This window comes from Carlito syrichta, unplaced genomic scaffold (genome assembly GCF_000164805.1).
Source record: "Carlito syrichta isolate Samal-C Ts95f unplaced genomic scaffold, Tarsius_syrichta-2.0.1 Scaffold304792, whole genome shotgun sequence".
Classification (NCBI taxonomy): Eukaryota; Metazoa; Chordata; class Mammalia; order Primates; family Tarsiidae; genus Carlito; species Carlito syrichta.
In genome coordinates this window covers 343,068-369,867 of record NW_007248888.1, presented here as the reverse complement: position 1 = coordinate 369,867, position 26,800 = coordinate 343,068, and positions in this window count along the sequence as shown.

The following is a 26,800-nucleotide window of genomic DNA, read 5'->3' as shown; positions in this document are numbered from 1 at the left end:
AAAGTTTGTGCTCCTATGTTGGGTGCATATATGTTTAGGATGGATATTTCTTGTTGATGAATTGAATCTTTTATCATTATGTAGCAACCTTCCATATCTTTTAAAATTTTTGATAGCTTAAAGAGTATTTTGTCTACTATTAAGATTGCAACTCCTGTTTTCTTTTATGCTCCATTAACCTGAAATTTTGTTTCTCATCCTCTTACTTTGAATCTGAGTATCCTTTCTGGTGAGATAAGTTTCTTGGAGACAATATATTGCTGCCTCATGATATTTTATATATTTTGCCATTCTATGTCTTTTCAGTGGTGCATTTAGTTCATTCACATTCAGGCTAATTATTGAAATGTGAGAGTTTATCCCTGTCGTGTGTTTCTTATAGAGTCTGTTGTTGTTGTTGCAGTTTGTTTGTTTTCTTTCTTTTGATTTTTGGGTTGAATCATGTGTGTTTTCAATCTTTTTCCTGCATTCTTGTGAAGGGCATTTTCATTCTTTTTTTTTTTCTTTCTTCTGTGTTTAATACTACTTAAGTGTTTCTTGTAGAACTGGTCTGGGGCAGTGTAAGCTCTTAGGGATTGAATGTCTGGGAAAAATTTTAACTCTTCATCACTGATGAAGCTTAGCTTAGCTGGATAGGTAATTCTTGGTTGAAATTGTTTATCTTTGAGAACTTTGAAGATTGGGCTCCAAGCTCTCCTCATCTGAAGTGTTTCTGTGTATAAGTCTGCTGCTATTCTAATTGGTCTTCCCTTGTAGGTCGTCTTGCCTTTTTCTCTTGCTGCCTTTAGGATTTTTCTTTTATATCTACTTTGTGTAGACAAATTACTATGTGTCTAAGAGTTGGTCTACTCATTTGTTGTCTTTCAGGGGTTCTCTGAATCTCTTGTGTTAGAACGGTCATGTCACTGATGAAATGAGGGAAGTTATCTTGGACAATTTCATGAAATGTTTGTGCCATGGTGGTCTCTGTCTCTCTTTCTACCTCAGGGAGTCCAATTAATCTTAGGTTTGGCCTCTTGAAATAATCACTCATCTCTTGAAGGTTTTGCTCTGTCTTTTTAAGCTTCTTTTTTACATTTTTGGCAGTTTGGGTTAGTCCCATATTTTGGTCCTCAAGCTCTGAGATTCTTTCTTCTGCTTAGCTAATTCTGCTTTCCATGCTTATCAGTTTGTTATTTATTTCATTCACAGTATTCCTTACTGCTGTTATCTCAGTTATTAACTCCTTCATTCTTTCCTCTTATCTCTCCTCAATTCTATTTATTATCTCTATTAATGTCTTGATATTTGAGTTTGTGGTTTGAGCCCAGTTATTCTGGGTGCTCTTCATTGTTTGTGTTCCGAAGTCTGTATTCTCAGTGACTGGCCTCCCAGGGGTCTGTGTGAGACCCATATTCTTCTTTTGGTTTTTCTTTATTTGTGTAGATTTTTCTCCTTCTTTCTTTTTCCTCCCTCTTCTTTAATTCTGCTATTCAGGGATGGAGGGGGTAGCTTTTACTTCTGTTTTCTCAATCTCCTATTCTCCCTTATGTGGATCCTCTGGCTTTGTTCAATTCTGAAGCTGGACTGTGGTGGGGGGCTGTACTCCTTGCAGTTTTGAGATTTAATCGAGAGGGGAGCTGTGATTCAGAAACTATCTGCAGATCCCAGTATCTCCTGACAGGTGTGTCGGCCCCCTGGAACCTGCTTCCCACTGCCTTACAATCTGTCCATGCAGTGGGGATATAGGTCTGGGGGAAAAATGGAAAAAGGAAGGAGGGGGACAAGAGGAAGGTAGAGAGAGGAATAAGAGTGAAAGCAAACAGGCACACTAACTAACAAATGAAAAGAGACACAAACAAAGGAAGAAAAGTTAAAAAAAAAAAAACTAAAACATACACACAATCACACAAATATAGAAACTGACCAAAAAAAAAAAGACCCTACTGATGCACTCTCCCTCAAACATACCAGTACACAAATAGAAAGGCTAAAATAAAGCAACAAAATAACAGAAACAAGGCAAGTATGAAAATGTAATCAAAAACAGACAGAGAGAGGAAAAAAGAAAACCTAAAACAAAAAATGAGCAAACAAACAAACAAACAAAAAACAACTCGCTCTGAGGTCATTCCTGTAAGTCCAAATTCCTTTCAGCTCTGATCTCCATCCCCTCCCCCTCTGCTCTCAATGTAGGCTGATGGGGTTGCTCTCAGCATGGGTCGCCTGGTTTGCTGCCTGTCAAATCTTCCACTCAGATCTGACATGTCTGTGTCTAATCCAGAGTGGGGGAGGGGCTTCTGTCTCTCCAAGTTTGATGAGATTACCTTAGGTCCCAAGTTGGAGGCCAGGTGGACCTGGGCAGTACAATGCAGGTCTCTGCCTGGTCTGAGACAGAGAAAATGATTGTGGTTGGTGTTTCCTCACTGGGAGTAGGGCTCCTCTCCAGGTCTCCCTGATCTTCTCTCTCCATGGATCTGGGACTCCAGCCACTTTGCTGTCACAGGTGATAGTGTGGGCTGGGCACCAGGTGATGAGGATCAGCTGTATTCAGCAGGCTTTTCTCAGAAGAGTCCCGAGAGACAATCCTGCACTCCGGCGGCTTTGATCTCAGGGTTGTGGGGGGTTATCATCACCTCTGGAGGAGAGCCCTGGGTGCATGAACCCAAGCCACCCCTCAGACGGACTTTCACTCACCCACTGGCTCACACCCACTCATGCAGGGAGTCTTTATGGACACTCGCTTTTGTGGAGACTCTCACAGTCCAACCTGGCCCTTCACCATCTTGCTGGAAAAATTGCATTTATAATTTACTTTCCATTGCTTTCTGTTATAGTTTTGAAATGTTTATTAATGAAATTGAATTGAAAAATGAAGTCTTTTTTTTTTAGTCAAAGTCTCACCCTGTTGCCCAGGCTGGAGTGCACCAGTATCCTAATGGCCACTGTAGCCTCAACCTTCTGGGCTCAGGTGATCTTCTGCCTCAGTCTCCCAAGTAGCTGGAACTATAGGTATGTACCACCATGCCCAGCTAATTTTTGATTTATTGTAGAGATGAGGTCTCACCAAGTTGCCCAGGCTGGTCTCGAACTTGTGGGCTCAGGCAATCCTCTCACCTTGGCCTCCCAAAGTGCTGGGATTATAGGTATGAGTCACCATGCCTGGCCCGAAGTCATATCTTTATAATAAAAAATCAGTTTGATTTGACTAATTGACTTGACAATGCTAATTATACAGCAGATTTTACCACAAATTAAATGAGCTAAGTCCACATTGTCTAAATTTTAAGTCCATATTAAGAGACAAAAATATTGTCTTTAGAATTGTATTGGCAAAGGTATGTTACATTTTTAAAAATATTTCTATTTTCCTAAACCTTTCAGAGAACATTAGGTTAAATTAGGTGACTTTTAGAGAAAAAAAAATAGCAGTATAACTAAGTTATTCGATAAAAATATCATGTTAGTTTAGAGGACAGCTAATTCTCTGAATCTGATGACTAAATGATCAGCACCACTTTTAGATCCAGGCAGAGCCTCCTACTTCCTCCTGCTGCACCCCTCCTCAAGGAGCAGGGAGTCTGTAGGACCAAGCTCATATTCCCCCCCTTCTAGACCCCACTCCCCAGTATTGAGGATATTGAAATCACCATTTCTTGGTTCTGCTTCAACCAATACATGGCTGAGGTAAAGATGGAGAGAGTAGGAAACAACTTAAAGATCATCAGCAACCCCCTGGGTTACAGGAGGATGTCTTCTCACTGTGCGTACACATGGCCTTTGGAAAGAAAGCTCTGGTCTCTCCTTCTCTTCTTATAAGGACACTAATCCCATCATGGAGGCTCTGCCCCCAAAGTCATCTAAATCCAATCACCTCCCAGAGGGCCCCATTTTCTATTACTGTCACATTGGGGATTAGGGCTTCAACACATGAGTTTTGAAGGGAATACAACAATCAGTCCATAAAACACAGGAAACTATTTCCTACCTGTGTGTGTTTTTCCCTCAGCCTTCAGCTCACCCTTCAGGAAAAAAATTGAAATGCCTCTTCCTTAAAGAAGTCTTCCCTATCTGACATCCCTTAGTTTTCCTTTACAGTACTCAGCATAATTTATAATAATAATTTACCGGTTCAATTATTAGTTTAATGTTTGCCATCCTCACCATGCTCTGTGAAGGCCTGTTTTCTGTTTTATTTGACACTGAATTCTCAGTACAGCACCTAACACATAGTAGGTTCTCAACAAATATTTATCAAATAAATGAAATAAGATTGCTAAAGAAAGTAGCACTTTTTTCCTTACAAAAATATCAGAACTCATATAGGTCTCATACTTTTCTACTTTTTGTCTCTAATTTTTGAGACTGATTATCAACTATTTTTCAAAAGTTTTTTCTACTCTTCTTTGTCAATTTCTACCCTCCTACAACCTGATAGCACACCTCAAAAGTCTACATTTTGACTAAATCCACAACAGTTATGCATTCAGGTTACATTTGCATATGTTCTTGTTTGAATTCTGTTTTACAGATATTAGCTTTTACATTTTGGGGGGTGGATCTTTTAAATCAAGTGCTTGCCAACTAGTTTGTGCTCTAATGTGTCATATGAAAAATAAGCTCTTTCATGAATGCAGACAGAAAGGTCCTGGTTTGGGAGTCAGTCACTCTACATAACACTTTTAATTCTGTGTTTTTATAACTGAAAGATCTTAAATGTCATCTAGTTCCCCCTTTCCATTTTGCAGATGAGAGTGGTTTTACACTGATACATGCATTATTCTTACATACCACAGATAATTTTTATTTTACTTTCCTAAAGTAAAGTAGTTAATATTAAAATCATTTCCCCAAAGGAAATAATCTTCAAAACATGACCTTAAAATATTGCTCTGCTCCTTCACACACTTACTTCTGGGTCACTCGCCACTTTAAAAAACAAAAAAAACAAACAAAAAACCCACCACTAAAATTCAATTATTTTAGGTTATCTCAATGTTCACATTGCTAAAAACCTGCTGGGTACCCAGAAGTCTGCTTTTAAGTGACTAATCCATTCTTGGATTTGAATTTCAAAAAAAATTTGAATTTCAAAAAGCATGTGAGAAATGACGAATCTTTGATTTTGTAAAAAATCTTAATTGCTTAAACCCAAATTTGAAATGGATTTCACTGACAGGTTCATGTAAGATGCTTGTGACTGGTTGACTGGGGACAGCATTGCGATGAGGACTGGGATCCTTACTGAGTCTCCTGAACATTCACCTTCATTATGCTCAGGAGACTGGTTTATTTTCTAGCTGAGACCTCAGTGCTAAAGGGGACTTCCTTGTACAAACTTTTGTGTAGCCCCCTATAGTCATAAATATTACTCAATAATATCGCTCTTTTTTCTACTTCAAGAAAACTACCATATATTTCGATGCTGTAACAAAACATGAACTTCTGGACATTGTTTTCACTCGTTTTTTTTTTTGACAGAATTACTAGGCTGCTGGGTTCCTTGAGTAAAAGGACGTAAGTGTTGTAAAACAAAATTTTGATACATGAGCAAATTCAAGTAATAGCACTTTCAAGTTGTAAAGTACATAAATGGATAAAGAGAACACCATTGACATGGCATTGTTTGGATTTTTAGCAAGACATCTGGTAAAGATTCTCCTTATGGACACAATAGCAATGCATAGGAGGTTTGCACTTTGTGGGAAAAGATCATGCTGCTAAGTTCTCTTTGGCCCAATCTCATTCGAAATTTTTATTAAAGGGTTAGATACTGACATTATAGCATGCTGATTTAGGTGCATACAACATAAAACAGAGATGATGTATATATCATGACTGAGCCAAGACTGAAAAGAATCTCAGTAAACTGGAACAATTGACCAAGTCTAACATGATCCAGCTTCATAGGGGTACGTGTAGAATATATTTGGGTCCAAAAGCTAACTTTGCCAAAACATAAAGGGGGTAGATGTTGTTTAATGAGTCATCATGGAAAAAAAAAAATCCTAACTCTTTTAGCTGATTGTGAATTTCTTGAGTTAATAATGTGATTTGGCTGAGGGCAAAGCTAGTCCTCAGGTCTCCTGAGGAAGTGAGAATAGACATATTTCCCACTTTGATGCCCTCTTTGATCCCCCAGAGTATATAACCAGTATCCATACATGAAAACTCCAAGAAGGCAGATTGACAGTAAATATGAAAGGAAATTTTCTGATGAGTCAAGCTGTCTTGTGGTAGGGGACTTTTAGAAAACGCTTCAAAACATATATCACAATTAAAATGTTCCAGTTTGTTAACGCAAAACGCGTGCTCAGTACCTGCAGCTAAAACCACAAGCCCTTTCCAGTAACACTGTGCTCAGTGCCTGCAGTCAAAACCACAAGTTTGTGCTATTGTTCCAAAAAGTACAAAACCTTACACCGTGAAAAGCCCCTTCCCCCCAAAGTCAATGTAAAGCCTATATAAGCTGAGACTTGACTGCCATCGGGGCCCAGCCTTTGTGACTGGAGTCCCCTGGGCAGAACGCAGGCGTTGCAGTAATAAACGCAGCTTCTTGCTGATAAGCCTCGGTGTCACAGTCTCTCTGATTTGTTTCCCTGCAACATTTAACCATGGATCCTACAACCTTGGAAAGTAGTCCCTGCCAGTGAAAGAAATTGTTTAAGCAGAGGCGTAACAATCATTTGAGGAGAATGTTGAAGCTGCAGTTGATACATCGTATGGGAAGTTTGAGTCAATGGGTTGCAAGATCCCTTCTAGACTGCCAACTAGATGAAGAGCTGGGGGGGCTGATGAGCCGTGCCCATAGCAACTGGTGCCAATACCTTCTCTACACTGAGCCAGTGTGCATACCTTGGGAACCACCAACAATTTGGACTTGACGCTCTAGAAGCCTATATTAGTGACCTTTGGTGCTGTAGCAAATGTCCATAGACTTGGTAGCTTAAAACAAGAAAAAGGTATTCTCACCCTTCTGGAGACTAGAAGCCTAAAACTAGTTTCACGGGCTGGTCAGGCTCTTGCAGAGTTGCCCTCTTCAGAGGCTTTAAGGAGGAATCTACTCCTTGCCTCTACCAACTTTTAGTGACTGCTGCCTTTCCTTGGTTTATGACTGCATCACTCCAATCTCTGCTTCTGTGGTCACGTTATCTTCTCCTCTTCTGTATGTCAAATCTCTTTCTGCCTCCCTCTCATAAAGATAAGTGTGATTATATTTAGGGATCACCCAGATAATCCAGAGTAATCTCCCAACTCAAGAGCCTTAATCACACCTACAATTCTCCCTCAACCCCCTCCCATCTTTTGCCATATAAAGTAACAGTCACAGGTTTCAGGGAGTATGACATGGATATATTTTGGGGTTGATTATTCAGCACATCACAAATCCTTTACACTGTTCCTAGAAAAAATAAAACAAAAATGTATGGAATGAAAATGTAAAATAACATAGCAGTACAGTATAACATAGTGTATGGACTTTGTAGTTATAGTGATCTGAATTTGAATTTCAGCAAAGTATTGTGTTAAAGGTGAATGAGAGAAGGTGGCAACTACCATATGGCAAGCACTTATTAAATGGTAGATATTATTATTATAATGAATACTTTGAAGAAATGATAGAAAGATGCCACATTACAGGGTCACAATTTAATAAAATGGCATGCTAAGGCCACATGCGGTGGTATACACCTGTAGCCCCAGCTACTTGGGAGGATAAGGCAGGAGGATCACTTGAGCCCAAGGAGTTAAAGGGCAGCCTGTACAACATAGCAAGACTCTGTCTCTAAAAAAAAGGAAAGGAAATAGAACGGCATGCTAGTATTACCCAATAGCCCTTTTCTTAACTTTCCAATAATGACAAACGAAATGGCAAACAGTGGCTACAACTCTGGAAACCAGAGTCTATTAGGATGGTCTACCAGTAATGAAATGTATGGCAATTGGCTGAGAAATATGTTCCTGAATTCTGCATATTCCACCTTCTAAAACAAAAGAACAAATATAAGTATGTCACAAAGAAGGTAGGTAAAGGCTTGGTCTTCAGAATGGTCTGACTAGAAATCCATGCAGATATGCCTTTTCCGAGTCAAAATAATATTCTGCTTTTACTGCACTAGAATAATATTCTGCTTCAGGCGTATTGATGTCTTTCCCTGTCCCCACATGCCCAGAGACTACAACTCCTATGATACTACAGTGTCCAGCTCAGGAAAGGGTGTAGAGTGAGGTGTTAACATCTTGGAACACGGCTGGGCTCGGTGGCTCAGCCTGTAATCCCTCGCTTTGGGAGGCTGAGGTGAGTGGATTGCCTGAGCCTGAGGGTTCGAGACCCGCCTGGGCAACTTGGCGAGACCTCATCTCTGCAATAAATCAAAAAATGAGCTGGGCGTGGTAGCGTGCGCCTGTAGTTCCAGCTACTCAGAAGGCTGAGACGGCAGGATTACCGGAGCCCAGCAGGTCGAGGCTGCAGTGGCCGCTCTCGGCCACTGCACTCCAGTCTGGGCGACAGAGTGAGACTCCAACTCAAAAAAAAAAAATCTTGGAACACTGTGGGCAGGGCCAAGAAAGAACAGGGCCCTGGGAGCAGGGCATGTGGAGTGGTGTCTTTGATGTACATTTGAACAAAGAAAAACAAACTACATTAGCCTCTGATAATCAAGAAAATCAGCTATACAAGTAGGGAAGAGCCCTCAGATGAATTCCTATAAGGACAACTAAGGGTTGTTTACATTAAATTTAAGGCTGATTCTAGGTGAGAGGGAATCTAATAGCTCCCAAATTAATGCTGAGAAGACCTAAAGGCACTCAGTATACCAGGCCTCTTGGCTCACACATGGCAGGATAGGTGACTCTTTATTCCAAGATTATTCAACAAAGAAAAGAACACAATAAAAATAACAGCATGCTATCTCCAGCAATGTGATATTCACTGTGTGCCAGGCAGTCTTAAGTTCTGTGACAGTTACCAATATATTATCTCCCAGCTGCGAATACTAGTCAGTTCCTTAAAATGAATACAGTGTTACACTTTTTCCAGTAGAGGGCGCTGGAGGAACACTGCCAGAGGAAGAGGGTCTTCCCTTGTCAGCGTGACCTGGGGTCAGCAGTATAGGCGTGAGGACAATTGGCAGAGCCTGCCTCTGCCACAAACCCCAAGCTTGTCCCTCTATGACCTTGAAGTCTCGGCCCGGCAATAGCCTTTCTGCAGCCCTCTGGACCTGCACGGCCAAGTGCTTAAAAATATAAAGAGGTCCTGATATTGCTATGTGAGTCTCAATATTTAAAACACAAAAAAGCATGTCTATTTCCTTTGTGTCTTCTTTAGTACCTAACAATTGTGGACACTATATAAATATTTATCAAGCATGTCTAATTTAAAACAAAAGTCAAAATAACAATACATTTACTTCCCATATCTACCTTATGAAGTGGATACCTAACCTCATTTTTCTAATGAAGAAATTGTGTGAGGTTAGGTAACTCACATGATCTAGGCTCTATTTTTAAATGTTTTAAACTCTAAAGTCTTGGAGGAAAAGCATACTCTAAACAAAATATTTTTTGTAGGATGTAGAAGAAAATTTTAGAAAACATCTGCTTGGTTTTCCCAAGGAATCAAGAAAACATAGCCTTTCTGAAATAGGAACAGGGAATCATAAAAAGAGAATAGACTAAGATGTAAGCAGAATTTTAAAAGAAGCTAGCAAAATAAAAATTAAGAGAAACCAAAAATGTTATAGAAGAATTTGAATCTGTACTAGAGGCGGTAGAGAGCAAAATTCTTACTAGTCAGTTCCTTAAAAGACCTCATCTCTACAATAAATCAAAAAATCAGCCGGGCGTGGTAACGCATGCCTGTAATTCCGGCTACTTGGAAGGCTGAGGCGGAAGGATCGCCGGAGCCCAGCAGGTCGAGGCTGCGGTGGCTGGGAGCAGCCACTGCACTCCAGTCTGGGCGACAGAGTGAGACTCCAACTCAAAAAAAAAAAAAGAAGAAGAAGAAACTGAAGCTGGGTTCAGTGGCTCAGCCTGTAATCTCTCACTTGGGTGAGTGGATTGCCTGAGCCCGTGGGTTTGAGACCCGCCTGGGTAACTTGGCGAGACCTCACCTCTACAATAAATCAAAAAGTCGCCGGGCGTGGTAGCGCACACCTGTAGTTCCAGCTACTTGGAAGGCTGAGGCGGAAGGATTGCTGGAACCCAGCAGGTCGAGGCTGCGGTGGCCAGGAGCAGCCACTGCACTCCAGTCTGGGCGACAGAATGAGACTCCAACTCAAAAAAAATAAAAATAAAATAAATAAATAAAGAAGAAACTGAGATCCACACATCACTCATGGGGAGATTTCCTGAACTCTTTTATGTAATTTCCTCCAAGCTGCAAAGCATTTTGTTTGCATTGTGGCATTTGCCCTATTCTGCTCTGAATTTTGCTGAGCATGCAAGACTTGCATTGAGGGAACTATGTTTCAGATCCAGGTCTTCTTACTTAACTGTATACAAATCAACCCCTGGGCCTCAGTTTTACACCTACCTTATAATATATTTTATATCTACCTAAAGCAGTTTACCTTAAAAGGTTGTCGAGTGACACAAATTGGGATATATGTGGAAATATCTAGACAATGACTGAAATAGGAGGTCTCCTTGTTTAAGGACAAAAAACATGTCTATTTCCTCTATGTCTCCTGAAGTACCTAGCAATCATAGGCACTATATAAATATTTATCAAGCCTGTTTAATTTAAAACAAAACTCAGGATAATAATCTAAATCTATCCAACTATCACAAGAGGAACGATGGGTTCCATACAGACCAGAAAATTATAGATGAATAAAATTGATTGTGTTTGTAAACAGATGCAAAATTCATTTATTATTGCTATTGGTTTTAATTTCAATGTTTACAAAAGAAAATGGACATTGAGCCATTGAAGTATGGATAGGGAATTTTGATAATTGTCCCCATCCAGTGTTACAACTGAAACGTTTTAGTTCAGAACACTATAATTTACAGTTTAGTAATGCAAAATGGTGACTTGCAACAATTTATTTTCACAAAGCAAAAATGGATTTAAAAAGACAGAAGAAAATTACAGCAATTAACATAATCATCCAAAGCAATACTGTCTAAGTGTATAAAATGACTACTATATAGTAGTTGGTAGAAATATGCAAAAACTGGCTGGGTGTGGTGGCTCACATCTGTAATCCCAGCACTTTGAGAGGCTTAATGCAAGAGGATTTCCTAACCCCGGGGGTTCAAGACCAGCCTGGGCAACTTGATGAGACTTTGTCTCTACAATAAATCAAAAAATTAGCTGAGTATGGTAGCACATGCCTGTAGTTCCAGCTACTTGGAAGGCTGAGGTGGAAGAATTGCCTGAGCCCAGCAGACCAAGGCTGTGATAGCCAGGAGTCTGACACTGCACTCCAGCCTAGGCGACAATGTGAGTACAAAAAAAAAAAAAGAAAAGAAAAGAAATATGCAAGAACTTGGATTCACAAATATGTTAGCCTTAACTAAGAATCTTAAATTCCTAGATGTAAATCAAGTTACAAAAGTCAGCAACCATCTGTTGAGGAACCTAGTAACTTATCTAAGTCAGTTATGGAAATAATAGGTTTGAGCCATATTGAAAACCTATGTTATCCAAATAAAGAATTTTTTCAGACTCTTGTCTGGTAACAAAGTCCCCCTCAGAGCATTTACTCAAGTCCAGAATGTTCCTCAAGGTTTGAGTTAGTCTCTACTTCAAAAGAGATATTCGCTTTCTCAATTCACTAGACAGATACTATTCTACTACCTAATTTTATAGTAGTAGATGTAGCATTCTTTTGAGATTTTATTCAATTTTCTATTGAATTCATGGACATTTCCCAGATTGACCTGTCCAACCATGAATCCTACAGACTTGGAGAATAAGTCTGAAGAAAGCCTTTTGGCAAATGAAATCCTGAGGTTTGCATTTTCCAGTACACAAGAAGGCTGATCTCTGTGTACCCAGTTTTGCAACTTCTGTATTAATTTAAACTGAATTTGAAATGTTCTTGCTATGTTTAAATCCATCTGGATTAGTTCTTTTACTGCTTTCATACATATCATTTACACAATTTGGTACCATTGGGGTTATAACTTTCTTGGCAATACGTAAGTAGGACATACATTTGAATTCAGAGGAAGTAAGAGAAAGGGGTAGAGTTTGAAAAAATTCCCATCTCGAAGACTTGTTACACCCAGCTTGCCTTACAAAACTGCTCATTTAGACGGTTTCTTTCTCTGATCTTTGCTCTCTATATTTTAGCTAAACTAATGTTTGCCATCCCACTCGGAAGAGGTAGGCAGGAATCTATGTGATTTGAGTTTGTGAAAAACTCTACAGTAGTCTATGCCCAATTAGAGATAATTTCCTCTCCACCTGATTCATTTATGGTGCTTAATTTTCTCTTATTTCAACCAGTGTTGCTAATTTGCATCAAATTGCTTTAAAAAAATTAATCCTCTTTCTTGCAACAATTTTTACAACCTAGATCCTGACTATAACTTCAAATTCTTACTTTGACTCTCTTTCCCTATAAATAGAAGTAGATTTTCAAAGGTCATATAGAATTCAAATTGAAACTTGCACTGGTTTATCTGATTACAATCCTCCTGGAAGCTAAGTGATTTTTGATTGTGGGTGTGGATATGCGTGAGTGGAGCAGGTTGTGGAAAATAAAGAGTCATCATCTTGGGTGTGGGTCACTGCCTTGGGAAGGCAGCTAGAGGATCCAGGATAACACATGGGTAGAAAATATAGAAAAGGAAGGTGAGAGAATCTAGAAGCCTAACTTCACTTATTATGAAAGACTTGGAACCTGCCCTGGTCAATGGAGCGATCACCCAGTATACCTACAATATTCCGAGTACTACCACCCACTTCAGTCATCTTGGATTAGTGACTACCATAAAGTCCACTGTGAGTTGGTACCAGAATCTTTCTCTTATATCAGTTAAGTATGGTATTTCCCACCAGGTCTCTGACTCTTTTTTTTATGGTTCACCACAGAGCAGAAGACATGTAGTTTTACTTTAAGATTATAGCCTGCCTTATCATGCTTTCCTTGTTAAGGTCATGGCTATATTTGCTGCTGTGCAATAAGGAAAGAGACACAAAGAGAGATCTGGCTTTTGTCTTCAGCTCTTGGGAAGTAACATTTAAATATTTGGAATTTCCTGATAGAAGTGTCTGTTTTATTGATGATGGACCCCTCTGCCCACAGCTAATAGTTAATGTTAATGATATGACTCAGGGTGGGTGGGTCAGACCCTGTGGTCGTAGGGTGCCATGCCGGAAAGACCGGCTGTGTGCTTAGAGGGTTGGGGGTTTGGGCCACGTATATCTGATGCCTGACATCAGGTGAGGGAATCTAGAGATTGAGTTCAAAAGTGTGGGCAATTAATCAGTCATGCCTAGGTAATGAAGCTTCAGTGAAATCTCTGGACACAGAAGCTTGAATGAACTTCCAGTCTTGGCAATGCTCCATGTGTGTTCTCACACATCAATGTCAAGAGGGTCATGTGTGAGGATGGTGGAAGCTTAATATTTGGAACCCTCCCCAGAGTCTGCCTTGAGTCATCCTTTGTGTCCTTTCCCAGGAGAAAATATGACTTATAAGTATAATACCTTTTAGTGAGTTCTATGAGTCTCGCTAGTAAATTATGGAAGCTGAGGATAGTTTTTAGTTTTGGAAATCTGTGAACTTGAAGATGGTGTCACAAATCTTGAACAGACATGGCACCCCGAAGGACTCTGCCTTTAAGCTTGAATTTGGCTAACCCCAGGTAGCTGGCTTTTCTGGACTTGAACTTGGACATGCCCTTTCTTAGTGTTGTTGCCCCTTTGAATCTCTCAGGGATTACTCTTTCTCTAGGAATGACGGACATACTACATGGTCTTGCCCTCTTAACAATAGTTGTCTGAATCACGGGACAATACTTGACCCAAACTGGTCAATCAGATTCTTCTCCACTCCCTGCAGAACTTGGAGTTGGGATTGAGTGATAACCAGTCTCTGTGTGGGGCCATATGCTGCAATGTAGGTTGAATTGACAAGAAAACTAGTCTGCAGATAAAGGAGAATAAAATAGACACATTGAGTGAAGCAGAAATGAGGGACAGAGACTTCCAATGTCTCTCCGGTTCTTATTTTCTAGTTCTCTTCTTTAATCTAGGTACTTCTTCTTTTTCTTTGTCACCCAGGCTGGAGAGCAGTGGCACATTCACAGCCAGCCCAGCGTCGACCTGCTGGGCTCAGGTGACCTTCCACCTAAGCCTTCCTAGCAGCCAGAACTACAGGCATGCACTGCCATGTCTGGCTAACTTTTTGATTTATTGCAGAGACGAGGTCTCACCATGTTGCCCAGGCTGGTCTTGAACCCATAGGCTCAAGCAATCGTCTCGCCTCGGCCTCTCAAAGTGCTGGGATTACAGGCTTGAACCACCACACCCAGCCAGGTGTTCCTTGATAGCTTGAACTGGTTTCAGCTATTTATGCGCAGAATGTCTCGTCTAATAGTTTCCCTACATTCTAGTTTAATTCTGGAACCTAGCTCCCCTTGTTCTGTTCTGTCCACAGTCATCTCCATCTAAGTGTGATATCCACCATGGAAATGAACTTTTGGAGCAATAACTTTTTTTGATATATATCCATTTTATTATTATATATCCATTTTATTATCCATTTATCCATGTATTATTGCACTCTAGATGTGCAAAGCTTTCTAAGGATAATGCAACTTAAAGTGTCAACCTGAAGAAAGAGACTGAGGCAAAATTAATACAGAGTTTATTTTACCGAGATTGAGGACTGCAGCCTAAGATGGGGTTGCTGAATAAGAGGGAGCATTCTATTTACCTTAAATCATTAGAAAATAAGCCCCACATTGAATATGAGATCAGATAGAGTAATATATTCCACTCCTGTGGCCAACTCTCATCTGCTCCCCAGGGTGATGTTTAAAAGACATTCCTGAGGTTCAAGGACAATCACCAGGGTTTGAAATTAGAAGTTTGAGACAGATTTAGCAGTTCTGTGACTACATGTGTAATCTCACTCACCTCTTCTCACTCTCTTCATTCAGTTTCCTGTATTATATGTGTCATGTTTAAGTTTATGGTAAACTAAAAGTTTTATTGAGTGCAAAAATCCGTGTCATATTCAACTTTATATCCTCTATGTTACACTGGGAGGATGTTTTATACATGACATCATGTTCATGTGCAACTAAATATTTGAGAACTATGTAATAAGAACCTATCTTCCTTTCGATCTGAAAGTAAATACCAGTTTTCATAGTCCATTTGTTCTACTATAACAAAATACTTCAGACTGGGTAATCTATAAACAACAGAAATGTATTTCTCATGGTTCTGGAGACTGGAAAGTCCAAGGTCGAGGCACCAGATGATTTGGTGTCTGGTAAGGAATCTCTACTTCAAAGATGGCACCTTCTTGCTATGTCCTCACATGGTAGAAGGGGTTAACAAGCTGCCTTAAGCCTCATTGGCACTAATACCATACTTAAGGGCTCTGCCCTCATGACCTAATCATCTCCTAAAGGCTCCACCTCTTAATACTATTGCATTGGGGATTAGGTTTCAACATATGAATTTTGGGAGGACACAAACATTCAGACCATAGAGCCAGTGGCCCTACTTTGATAGCTGTGATCCCCATAGCTGCATATCACCAAGCCTCTTCTTTTTCCTTTGAAGTAGCTATGCACATTTTTAGGACCTGGGACATTACTTTGTAGGAGAAACGGAGATCTTGATATATGAGACATATAGTGTGACGAGTCACATAGTGGCCTCCCAGAGATGTTCATGCCTAAATTCCTGGAATCTATGAATATGTTACATTATATGGTGAAGTAGAATTAAAGTAGCAAATAAAATTCAGGTTGCTAATCAGCTCACCTTAAAATATGGAGATAATCATGGATTACCTGGGTAGGACCAGTGAAATCATAAGGATCCTTAAATGTGGATGAAGAAGACAGAAAAGTGGGTCAGAAAGATGCCACGTGAGAAAGACTCAACTGGCCAATATTGGCTTTGAAGATGGGAAGGGGCCATAAGGACTGTCTCTAGAAGCTGGAGAAAGAAAGAGAACAAATCTCCCCTAGAGCTTCTAGAAAGGAATACAGCCCTACCAACACCTTGATGGCAGCCAAGAGAGGGGCACTTTGAAATGCTGGTCTCCAGAACTATAAGATGAGGGAGAGAGTGGGGTTCCAGAGCCCAGGACATAGGACTTTCACACAGGAGCTAGATTCCTATCAGGGGCTTCCTGGCAGGAGATGAGACCAGGGAGGGAGGAGCTATCCTATGGCAGCAGGAATCACAGAGAAGACACAGGAACTGCTGTAGCTGGCCATCAAAGAAGTAAGAGACTAGGAGGAATGGTCTGACATTGTTCCCCTTCTTGCCCTTATACCTTTGGCAATGCCAAACCTATCTAGAAAGCCAGAAGACAAAAGCACTGGGAAAATCTATTACTTGATATATAACAGAGAGGAAAGACAGGATCTGAGAGTAGATAGTTCAATGACTAGAACACCTTTCAGGACCTTCTACCTAGGAATAAGTGATACCTTTTATGGCTGTGGCAAAGGGAGCTACCTCTATCCTTTTTCTCCTCTGTCTTCTCCTTTTTGTGGACCATGTCCCACATTAGTCTGTATTTATATTGCTTCTTTATGTCAGGGCTTTGGGGCTAAACACAGATAGCATCCAGCTGGAAATGTCTCAAATTGTAGGCTTTAGATTTGCCACAGAAGGATGATTTGCCACAGTCCCTCAGCCCACTCTGAGGTTACCTGCAATGGTGGTAGAAAGTTTATGTACATGCACAGCTTCCAGGCTCAAGGACCCACACCTCTGCTTCTCTGCCTGAGGCTTCCTCAGACACTGCAGGAGCTTGCCTGACCCATGATAGGGCATCCCCGAGGGAGACAGGACTGGGATTTAATGTCCCTGGGGCAACCCTCAATCAGTCTGGGACTGCCGCTGGTGAATAAGTATTCTAGCTTTCAGGGCTTCTGATGGGGCACATGTGAGATGCATCTACACTGCTTCCTGGAGAGCCTCAGGATAACAGTGCCAGTCACCTACTGAGAAAATCTGCTCAACTTTGTACCCTCTGTTGGCTTTTCTTCTGTCCCTACTTACCTTCCCCACTTCCTCACTTGTCTTGGGTCTGATTTTGGGGGAGCCAGAGCTAAGAAAAATGTAAAATCAATCATAAAATCTTGCTAAAATGCAAGTGACCCCTTTTACTAAGGAAATGATGTCTTTCTTTTACTTTGTACCCGATTGCCTCTGTTATTTCCTGGTGCTACAGTAGTGGTGGTAGTGGTGACAAGGGTGAGGAGAAGCTGAGAGTGGAAGTAGAGAGCTATTTATACCCCAAAATGACTTAAAGAGAGAGGAACAATTCGTTTGAAGTGTTGATGTGGCAGAAAGGGGGGTTGGCCTTTTCATGGAAATGGCCATTTCATGGAAATGCAAAAGAGTAACTAATTCACAGACTTATCAGAGACTGGCCATTTCATGGAAATGCAAAACAGTAACTAATTCACAGACTTATCCAAAACCCCTCTTCTGAAGTTGACAGTTTACAACCCTGAAGTTCCTGAAAACCATTTGTTCTTTGAAAAATCTGATTTTGCTGAGTACAACCTTGTAAGATTCCAAAGGAAATATGTAATCACTCAACATGACCCCTCCCTTACCTAAACAAGGGTATAAGACCCCTCTTCTCCCCTTCTGGGGGGCTTGACCTGGAAGCACTAACCCCTCGAGCCCGCTGAGCCTGCCAGCATAATAAAGTGCCACTTCCTATAATAGTCTCAGTGTCATGATCTCTCTGTCTTCCCGCTACAGTGTGAGTCCAATGGACAAAAAAAGCCTAATTTATTTTTTCAGAAATCCTTAGATTCTGTGATATTATTTTCACATCACTATTAAATCCCTCCTTTGGTGCAGTTTCTGTGTAACTTGCATCACTGTTAAGTAAGTCATTGTCTCCCAATCCTGGCTTGCATCAAAAGTACCTAAGAAGCTTTCTAAAATACAATTCCTGGGCTCCAACTTAAATTAACAGAATTATTCTTTCCCCCCAACCCCCCATGTGTGTGTGTGTGTGTGTGTGTGTGTGTGTGTGTGCGCGCGCACGTGTGTGTGTTTTGTGTTTGTAAACCCCTCAGGAGATTCTGATGCATGGTTTAGTTTGGAAACTGCACAAGTTTTATTATAATTCTTCTGTCTCTGTGCCCTTAATTGGGTGGGGGAATTACAAAAGACAGAAGGTGTGGGAGGGGAGGTGTGTAACACTTGGTTATTGAGATATTAGAATTTTACAGCTATTTAATGAAGATGATTTTATGACAGTGTCAAAAGGCCTATATCCAGGATCACTGAGATGTCTCTCAGATTAGCCCTTCTCTATTACAGTTTGTAATTTAAATGGTACGGGCAGAAGCCACTTGGATGATTAAGTGTTATCTTTGAATGTCTTTTATGTAAATGTAACCTTTAGGTGAGGAAAGAAGAGAGACAATATAATTAGTGAATCACATGCAGACAAACAGCAGCTCATGTAGTACTGGCAAATAATTACAAGACTGAGATTCTCCTAATTTGATATTTGGGCAAAGAAGTAAGGAAAAACACCTGCAAGTCATTCTGCAAGGATAAAATAGGGTTCTCCTAAGTCTATTTTCAACATGACATTAAACAGCAAATACTAAACCAACCCCCAAAATCTTGTGAAATTGTATATCTAGAAAGCAGGTGCAAAAAATTTCTTTTCACATACTATTTCATAAAATCATTAAAAATAAGATTTTACAACTTTTCATCACTCTCTGAAGAATATATTAAACTTTCTAATGCCATAAGACATTTGCAATTAAATCTGTCAGCCTACTCAACTTCTATCCATCCCTCCACACTCAACAATATTTGGACAAAGTGCTATGGTGGAAACAGTTTGTTTCTAGGAGTCTTCCATCTTGCCCTTTGTGGACTCCTCTAAGTCATGAACCTGCATAAGAGCCATCACACACTGCAGCACCTGGGGCATGATTATTAAATGGATAAATGAATGAGCAAATGAATGCATGCATGTTGCACACTCTGATATACCAAATAATATCAATATCATTTATTAAACATCACCTATGCTAGGGATTGTCAAACAAACAATGATGAGTAAGACCAGTTACATTTCTTTCAAGACTTGGCCATTGAGAAGAGATAGGTGGACCAAAAAGTCGACGTAGACCAGAATATAATACGTGTAGGAGGAATAGTTAAAATGCAATAAAGTGGAATAATGAATGTTGTCATGGAAAATAGAGACAAATATAGGAAATGTTAGAAAATCAAGCAGAAATCAAGGAGATCATTTTCAAGCAAAGGCTCAGGTGTGCTGACCGTTAGGGAGTTTGTTCTGTTGCCCCAAAAAATAAAGGAAAAGTAAACAAGGATGGAGAATCTTACTTGAAACTTGGCTCAACACAAAGGGAAGCTTATGAGAGGCTCCAGGGAAGAAGGAAGGGCAAGGAGTTCCAAATTTCATGCAGACAGTGATGGATTGATCGTGCTGGTCCTGAGCATTCTTGGAGAAGGATTCTTTTTTTTAAGAAAGCAGGATTTATTGAGAGGACAGAAAAACTCCTACAGTGGGAGGGGACCCAAAGGGGTTGCCCAGAAAAGAATTCTTAGGTCAAGTCTTCAGAGGCTGCCAGGAGCTGGGAAGAAGGAAAAGGTAACCACACAGGAGCAACAGGTGTACTATCCGCAAGCCCCAGAGGTTAATGCCTGAGTCTAAGATCAGCAAGGAATAGAGTAAATGCACTGAGTAAATTGGAGGATGAGAAAGAGTTTGTGAATAAAGTTTGATAATGATGCAAGATGATGATATCAAGCTCATCAGCAGAGACTGCCAACCAACATGTAAAGGTATTCCACCCTCAACAATGCCACATGTTAAGCTTTCAGATTCTGTGGGGAAAAATAATACACTGTACTCCCTTTGACCAGTCCAAAGACTAAATTAAATAAAACAAGGGTAGCTGGGTGCAGTGGCTCATACCTATAGTCCCAGTTACTAGTGAGTCTGAGGCAGGAGAATCACTTAAGACCAGGAATTCAAGACCAGCTTAGGCAACATAGCAAGAATTAATAAAATAAAATAAAATAAACGTACTTAAAGGAACTCTGCTTTTATATTCATAGGCTGATCTTAATATGTGGGGTTTTTTTCTGTTTATCCTTCAGATTGTGAGCACTTGTCTACAATGGATATTTCCTTATATTGTATCAAATTTTCACACTTTTTGCAAAAGAAAGCTCCAATGAGTGATTAATGAACCAGATAACAATAGAAATAGATAGCACCAGGAGCCTTTGGGAAGCTGAATCGACCACTAAATGAGTAAGAATTATTTGGCCTGTTTGTAACTTGGCTAGATATTACTTGATGACAGAGAATATCTAAAAGCAGAAAAGCCTGTACTCAAGTAAAATTTCGTTATTATAATTTAGGTTATTTCCGTATACAATTCTACCAAATATTCTTTATTTAAATAGACCAATATTAACTTTACTTAATGAAAAACTCAAGTGTAGAATGCTACATACTTTTATCTTCTTTTTTAAAATTTTACGACAATAGAATTTTCTTCTCTTTTATTTCTATAGGTAATTGTTTAGCCAATAGCTTAACAATTTCCCTTGTGTACATCAATAGATCCTCTAGTGTTCTTTTAAAATCCATAAATTTTAAAACTCATTATCTGTCCATCTGATTTCACCACAGAAGTAAGACAGATGTGATTAATAGAAAGAAATTTCTAACCAGGCTCGGTGGCTCAGCCTGTAATCCCGTGCTTTGGGGGGCTGAGGTGAGTGGATTGCCTGAGCCCACAGGTTCAAGACCCGCCTGGGCAACTTGGCGAGACCTCATCTCTACAATAAATCAAAAAATTAGCCGGGCGTGGTAGCGCGTGCCTGTAGTTCCAGCTACTTGAAAGGCTGAGGCGGAAAGATCGCTGGAGCCCAGCAGGTCAAGGCTGCGGTAGCTGGGAGTGGCCACTGTACTCCAGTCTGGGCGACAGAGTGAGACTCCAACTCAAAAAAAAAAAAGAAAGAAAGAAATTTCTAAACAAGATTCAAGATAATGCTATTTCTTTAAGTAACTCTAAGTACTATAAGCAAAAAAATTAACGAGTTTATTGAATCAATGTAGTAAGGTTTTCCATCCTTACTGAAAAACAACAAAGTTATTAAAAGGTTTTTCTTGAAAAAACAACCTAAGAATAATGAAATCATAGTTACCATATAGAATACAGACTAAATTAGCTTCACATTTTATTAAATCACACCCCTATATAGCTACTAAAAACCAGCAGCCAAAAGAGAGAAAAACTGACCCTTGGCCATTTTAGCTATAATATATTTTCTCCCACATTATTATCCGGTAATTGGGATATATAAATGTAAGCTTTTAGAGATAATCAACAAGTGTTCAAACTGGTGAATAGCTTTATTAAGTAACAAGTACATTTCTTTCCCTTGAGTTGATTCAACAGAGAATAACACACTAGATAGGCAGATGAAGTAGAATAAAATTGGCAGTGAGTTCCTTTGGGCTTATAACTTTGCAATGAATTTTTGAGTGGTTTAATATTTGCTCAAGAGGACACCAGATATGTTTTCTTTCTCAGCCGTTAATCCTAGATTCTCATGATGGTATTTGAGATTTCTTGATCCAGTGACTTTTCCAGTTTCAAAAGGAGATGTTTTGAACATCTTGTCTTCACTTCATTTTGTCTTCACTTCCAACTTAGGACCAATCAGAGAAATCCAAATTCACACCCCTAAGCAATGAAATAAGACGGCTCATTTCTAGTTAGCCTGCCTCAGCTTTCACTTTTTTCCTCTACCCTGCCTCTGCATCTTATGATGTTACCCTGGGCAAGTTATTTTTCCATTCTTTGCCTTAGTGTTTCTTCTGTACATTGGAGATAATAGCATATGCTTTATAGGGTTATTATGGGGATTAAATTACCCAATTTATGTATAGTGTATAGAACAATGTCCAGTGCGTGATGAATGTTCAATAAATTCCACTTGCTGTCATTTTATATATCAATCTAATGTTCAAGTTATTGATTAAAATCTTACAGAGTAACTAAAACTTTCAGCTTCTCATTATGGGAACTTATGTCAAAAAATATTCATGTCACTTTCACCCACTACTCTACCAGTTCTCCAAAATATGGTTTGCAATGAGTGTTCAATCTGGTTGTCTTTGAAAAAATTGCTTTCTTGTGAGGAAGCAAAGGCTGCTGTGAAAGTACATGAACATGGGGGTTGCTGATGAATTTATGTGAAATAATTAAAGAACTCTTTTTAGCTGGGTGCAGTGGCTCACGCTTGTAATGCCAGCACTTCGGGAGGCTGAGGCAAGAGGATTGTCTGAGCCCAGGAGTTTGAGACCTACCTGGGCAACACAGTAAGACCTCGTCTCTACAATAAATCAACAAATTAGCAGAGCATGGTGGTGCATGCCTGTAGTCCCAGCTACTTGGAAGGCTGAGGCAGAAGGATTACCTGAGCCCAGCCAGATGAGGAAGCAGTAGCCACGATCGTGCCTCTGCCCTCCAGCCTGGGCAAGAGTGAGACTCTGACCTTCACCAAAAAAATTTTGTAAAAAAATAAATAAATAAATAAGAATTCTACTGTGTGACCTCCATCTGACACAGAAACTTTTCTACTACTTGTGCTTCACACATTGGAGCTTTTCTCCTTCATACCTCCTACTCTATGCTTCATATTGGGTGCTTGTTGCTCAAGTAGTGTGGCCGACACTATTGATTGCCTACCCAACTTCCATTCTCCCCTCATTTCTTGCTCATAGAGCCCAGTTCTGTTCAGAGAATGGGAGGCCAGGTGCTTCCAGAGACATTAGGCCCCTCTCATATTCAGGGATGAATCTTTTTTTTTTTTCTTTTCTGCTTTCCTTTTTTTCAGAGACAGCATCTCGATCCGTCTCCCAAGCTGAAATGTCATAGCTCACTGCAGCCTCAAACTCCTGGGTTCAAGTGATCCTCCCACCTCAGCCTCCAAAGTAGCTGGGACTATAAGCACACACTTTTGTAGAGATGAAGTCTTGCTATGTTGGTCTTGAACTCCTAGGTTCAAACAATCCTTCTGCCTCAGCTTCCCAAATGCTGGAATTACAGGTGTTAGCCCCCGCACCTGACCAGAAGGTGAATCTTGATCAGTCTGTCAGTCATAGGAATTCTATTCCTTTACCAGTGACAATAGGTGGGTGGCACAACCCGGTCAGTGATATGTGATGGGAAATCTGCTGAGGGGACACTGGGAAGATTTTTCTCCCACATTAAAAGGAACTCAAATAATGAATACCTTCTCCTCCAGCTGTAGGATATTGTGATTAGACAGGAAGCCTGGAAAGGCTACAACCTTCTTAGAAGCTGAGAAGAAGACAGTGTAGTAGAAGGATGATGTTGGTCATCACTTGTCCTGATGACACAGATGAGACCAGCTTGAAACTACCAGTCTTGGTCCTGTTTTTGTATGAAACAATGAATCTTCCTTATTGCTTAAGTTAGTTCTTAACCTTTAATGTGCATTCAAATTCCTAGGAGGGCTTGTTAAAGTAAAGATTCTAATACAGTAGGTCCAGGGTAGTGCCTGAGATTCCACTTTTCTTGGAAGCCCATGGATGATACTGATGACGTGGGTCCACAGACCATACTTGGAGTAGCAAAGTAGCCAGTTTTAACTGGGTTGTCTGTTAGTTGCAGCTGGAAGAATCTCACTTAGGGTGTTTTTGGTTATGGAAGGAATTTTAAATTGAAGATGCAGAGAGAGTGGAAAAAAAGAAAATAGACAAGTTGTCTCTGTGGCTGGACATGTAAACTGAGAAATCATGCTTTTTCTTGTGTGTAAATTAGCAGAAGATTGTAGAGAAAGAGAAGAAGCAAGTAGAGAGTTACTGAACCAAGAGACACAATAGAATGCTATGGGGAGTGGTAAGGGTGGTGGTGAAGGTTTTCTGGTTTTCAGTTCCATTCCTTCCCAAGGCCCAGCTGTATTCCTGCCCTTAGAAAAACATTTTGCTATTTAAAAAACAAAGAAAGAAAGAAAAAGAAAAACATTTTGCTTAAAGTAGTTCGAGGCGATTTATGTGACCTGCTACCAAATAGTCCTAAGTAGTACAGTGCTGAACCAGTAGGGTCACAGGTCTATATTTTTTGTTTCTCAAATGAGAAGAAAGTTCTATTTCAGAGCAGGTAGCATATTTTCACACATCTCACAGCAATGACCCATTTTACATATATCTATAAAATTCCCCAGCACCAAGCATGGTGTCTGACAGACAATAGACAATCCACAAATTCTGGCTGAGTGAATAGAAAGATGAACATATACACTAGAACTTGCAGGGAATGTGTGTATCGTCCAATGGATTCCTATTACATGTAGGTCCCTCTCACATAATTTGCTTTTACTGTCTCTTTCCATACTCCTTTGTGCATATGACTATGAGGAAATAAGAGGTATTCTCTTAAAGTCCTAAAGTTTTATGCAATGTTTCTTTAGCAAAAGCATTGTTCACTAGCCATGTGAGATGATGCCACCCTATGCTATCTTTTTAAAAATCACAGTTTTATTGAGTTAGAATTCACATACTATACAATTCACTCATTTAAAGTGTATAGTTCAATTGCTTTTAGTATCCGTAGATTTACCAAGTTGTGCATCCATCACCACAATCAATATTAGAACATTTTCATCTTGCCAAAAAGAAACCCTGTACTCTTTAGCAGTCACTCCCAATTTCTCCCTAGCCCCCAGCCATAAAACAACCACTAATCTACTTTCTGTCTCTGTAGATCTGCTTATTCTGGACATTTCATATCGATGGAATCATAAAATGTCTTTTTTTCATGACTGACTTCTTTACTAAGCATAATGTGCTCAAGGTTTATGCATATTGTAGCTTTTATTAGTACTTTATTCCTTTCATTGCCTGAATTACATAACAATGTATGAATATACACATGTATCTGTTTTTCTGTTGGTGGATGTATTTCTTTTCCACTTTTGGACTATTACAAATAATACTACTATGAACATTCATGTACATGTTATTGCACGGATGTTTGTTTCTATTTATCTTAGACAAACACCTAGGAGTGAAATTGCTGGACCATATGGTAACTAACTCTATACTTAATCTTTTAAGAAACTGCCAAACTCTTTTTCAAAGCAACTGTAACATTTTGCATTTCTACCAGTAGTATATGAAGGATCTGATTTATTCAACACTTGCTATTATCTCTTTTTTTATTGCAGCCATCCTATTGGGTATAAAGTAGTATCTCTGTGATTTTGATGTGCATTTCCTTTATGACTGAGGAATACATCATCTTTTGACTGATAAAATCTATAGGGAATGGACTTTTCTGGATAATCAACCATGTCTTGTTTACTGAGAATGTTCCTTTCAGATATGCATTTTTCCAATAAAAAGTTTTCATGCTTCTCAATTTGCTTAAAAATTAGGACAATCCACCATTATTTTTTAATCTACATATTTTGCATACATGTGCCCACTGAAGGACACACACATTCATAACCCCATAGTCCCTACTAAAGTAGTTATTCATGTGATGTAGATATTTTACAAATGCATAATGAATAAATAGTCTTAGGAAAAGCTGTATTTTTTTTTAGCAACTGTTCTCGTGAGAACAGCAAACAACAGTTTTCAGAGGGTAAACTTCTCAGAGCCACTAGACTTTTGTGATTCAATCTTTGCTTTTCCATTAAAATATACATTGCACTGTGAATAGCAAAAATCAATAAATCACCCCTCCCCAGCAACTTTCCAAAGCACAAGTACATAAATCAGTAGTTCATGACGAAAATTCTGGATTATGAGGGAATGGGGAAGGTAAATGTATTGAAACAGGTAAGAGACGAAATAGACAAATGGACAATGGCCTGAACATAACTAATTAAAAAAAAAAAAAAATAGAACTCTGACCCACAACCTGCAGCAATCAGCCCAGGGAACCAACTTATTATCTACAATAACCAGCCTAGGAAGCCAACCTACAATCTACAAGTCAGACTTGTAGGAAGTTAGACTACTACCTCTAAGAAACAGCCCAGGAAACCAAACATTAACCCCTGTGACAATCAGCCTAAAAGAGCCAGCACTTGCTTAATAACTGACAGCTTCCTTAATATGAGGAGGGACCCCCAAAACACCAGAATTATTTTTTGGAGGGTGGTCCCCTTGTAGTACAGGCTCCCCCACTAGGTGAGTATTCTAAGAACCCATTGGAATCAGTGTACCAGCTAGCATTCTTGTGAGCGGCTATGTTTGCCTTCAGTAAAAATATTTTGGAGGTTCTTTCATCATGTTTGCCTACTTCATGATGGATGATTTACTAGCACACCTCCCCACATCTCACTGAGTGTTCAGCAGTTTTTGGCCCCAAATGGTATGACTCCTGTCCCCCACCCTCATTATTCACCCAATCTCACCCCAAGTGATTTTGTTTGTTTGTTTCTCTGAATGAAAAAAGTCCTCAAAGGAAATGTTTTGCTCATGTGGAAGAATTGAAACAAAAACAGCAGAAGCACTAAAAGGTATCAAAGTTGACAAACCAGTTCAAAAACTGTGTTTGAGCAGTGGCAAAATCATCTCAATAAGTGTATTGCATC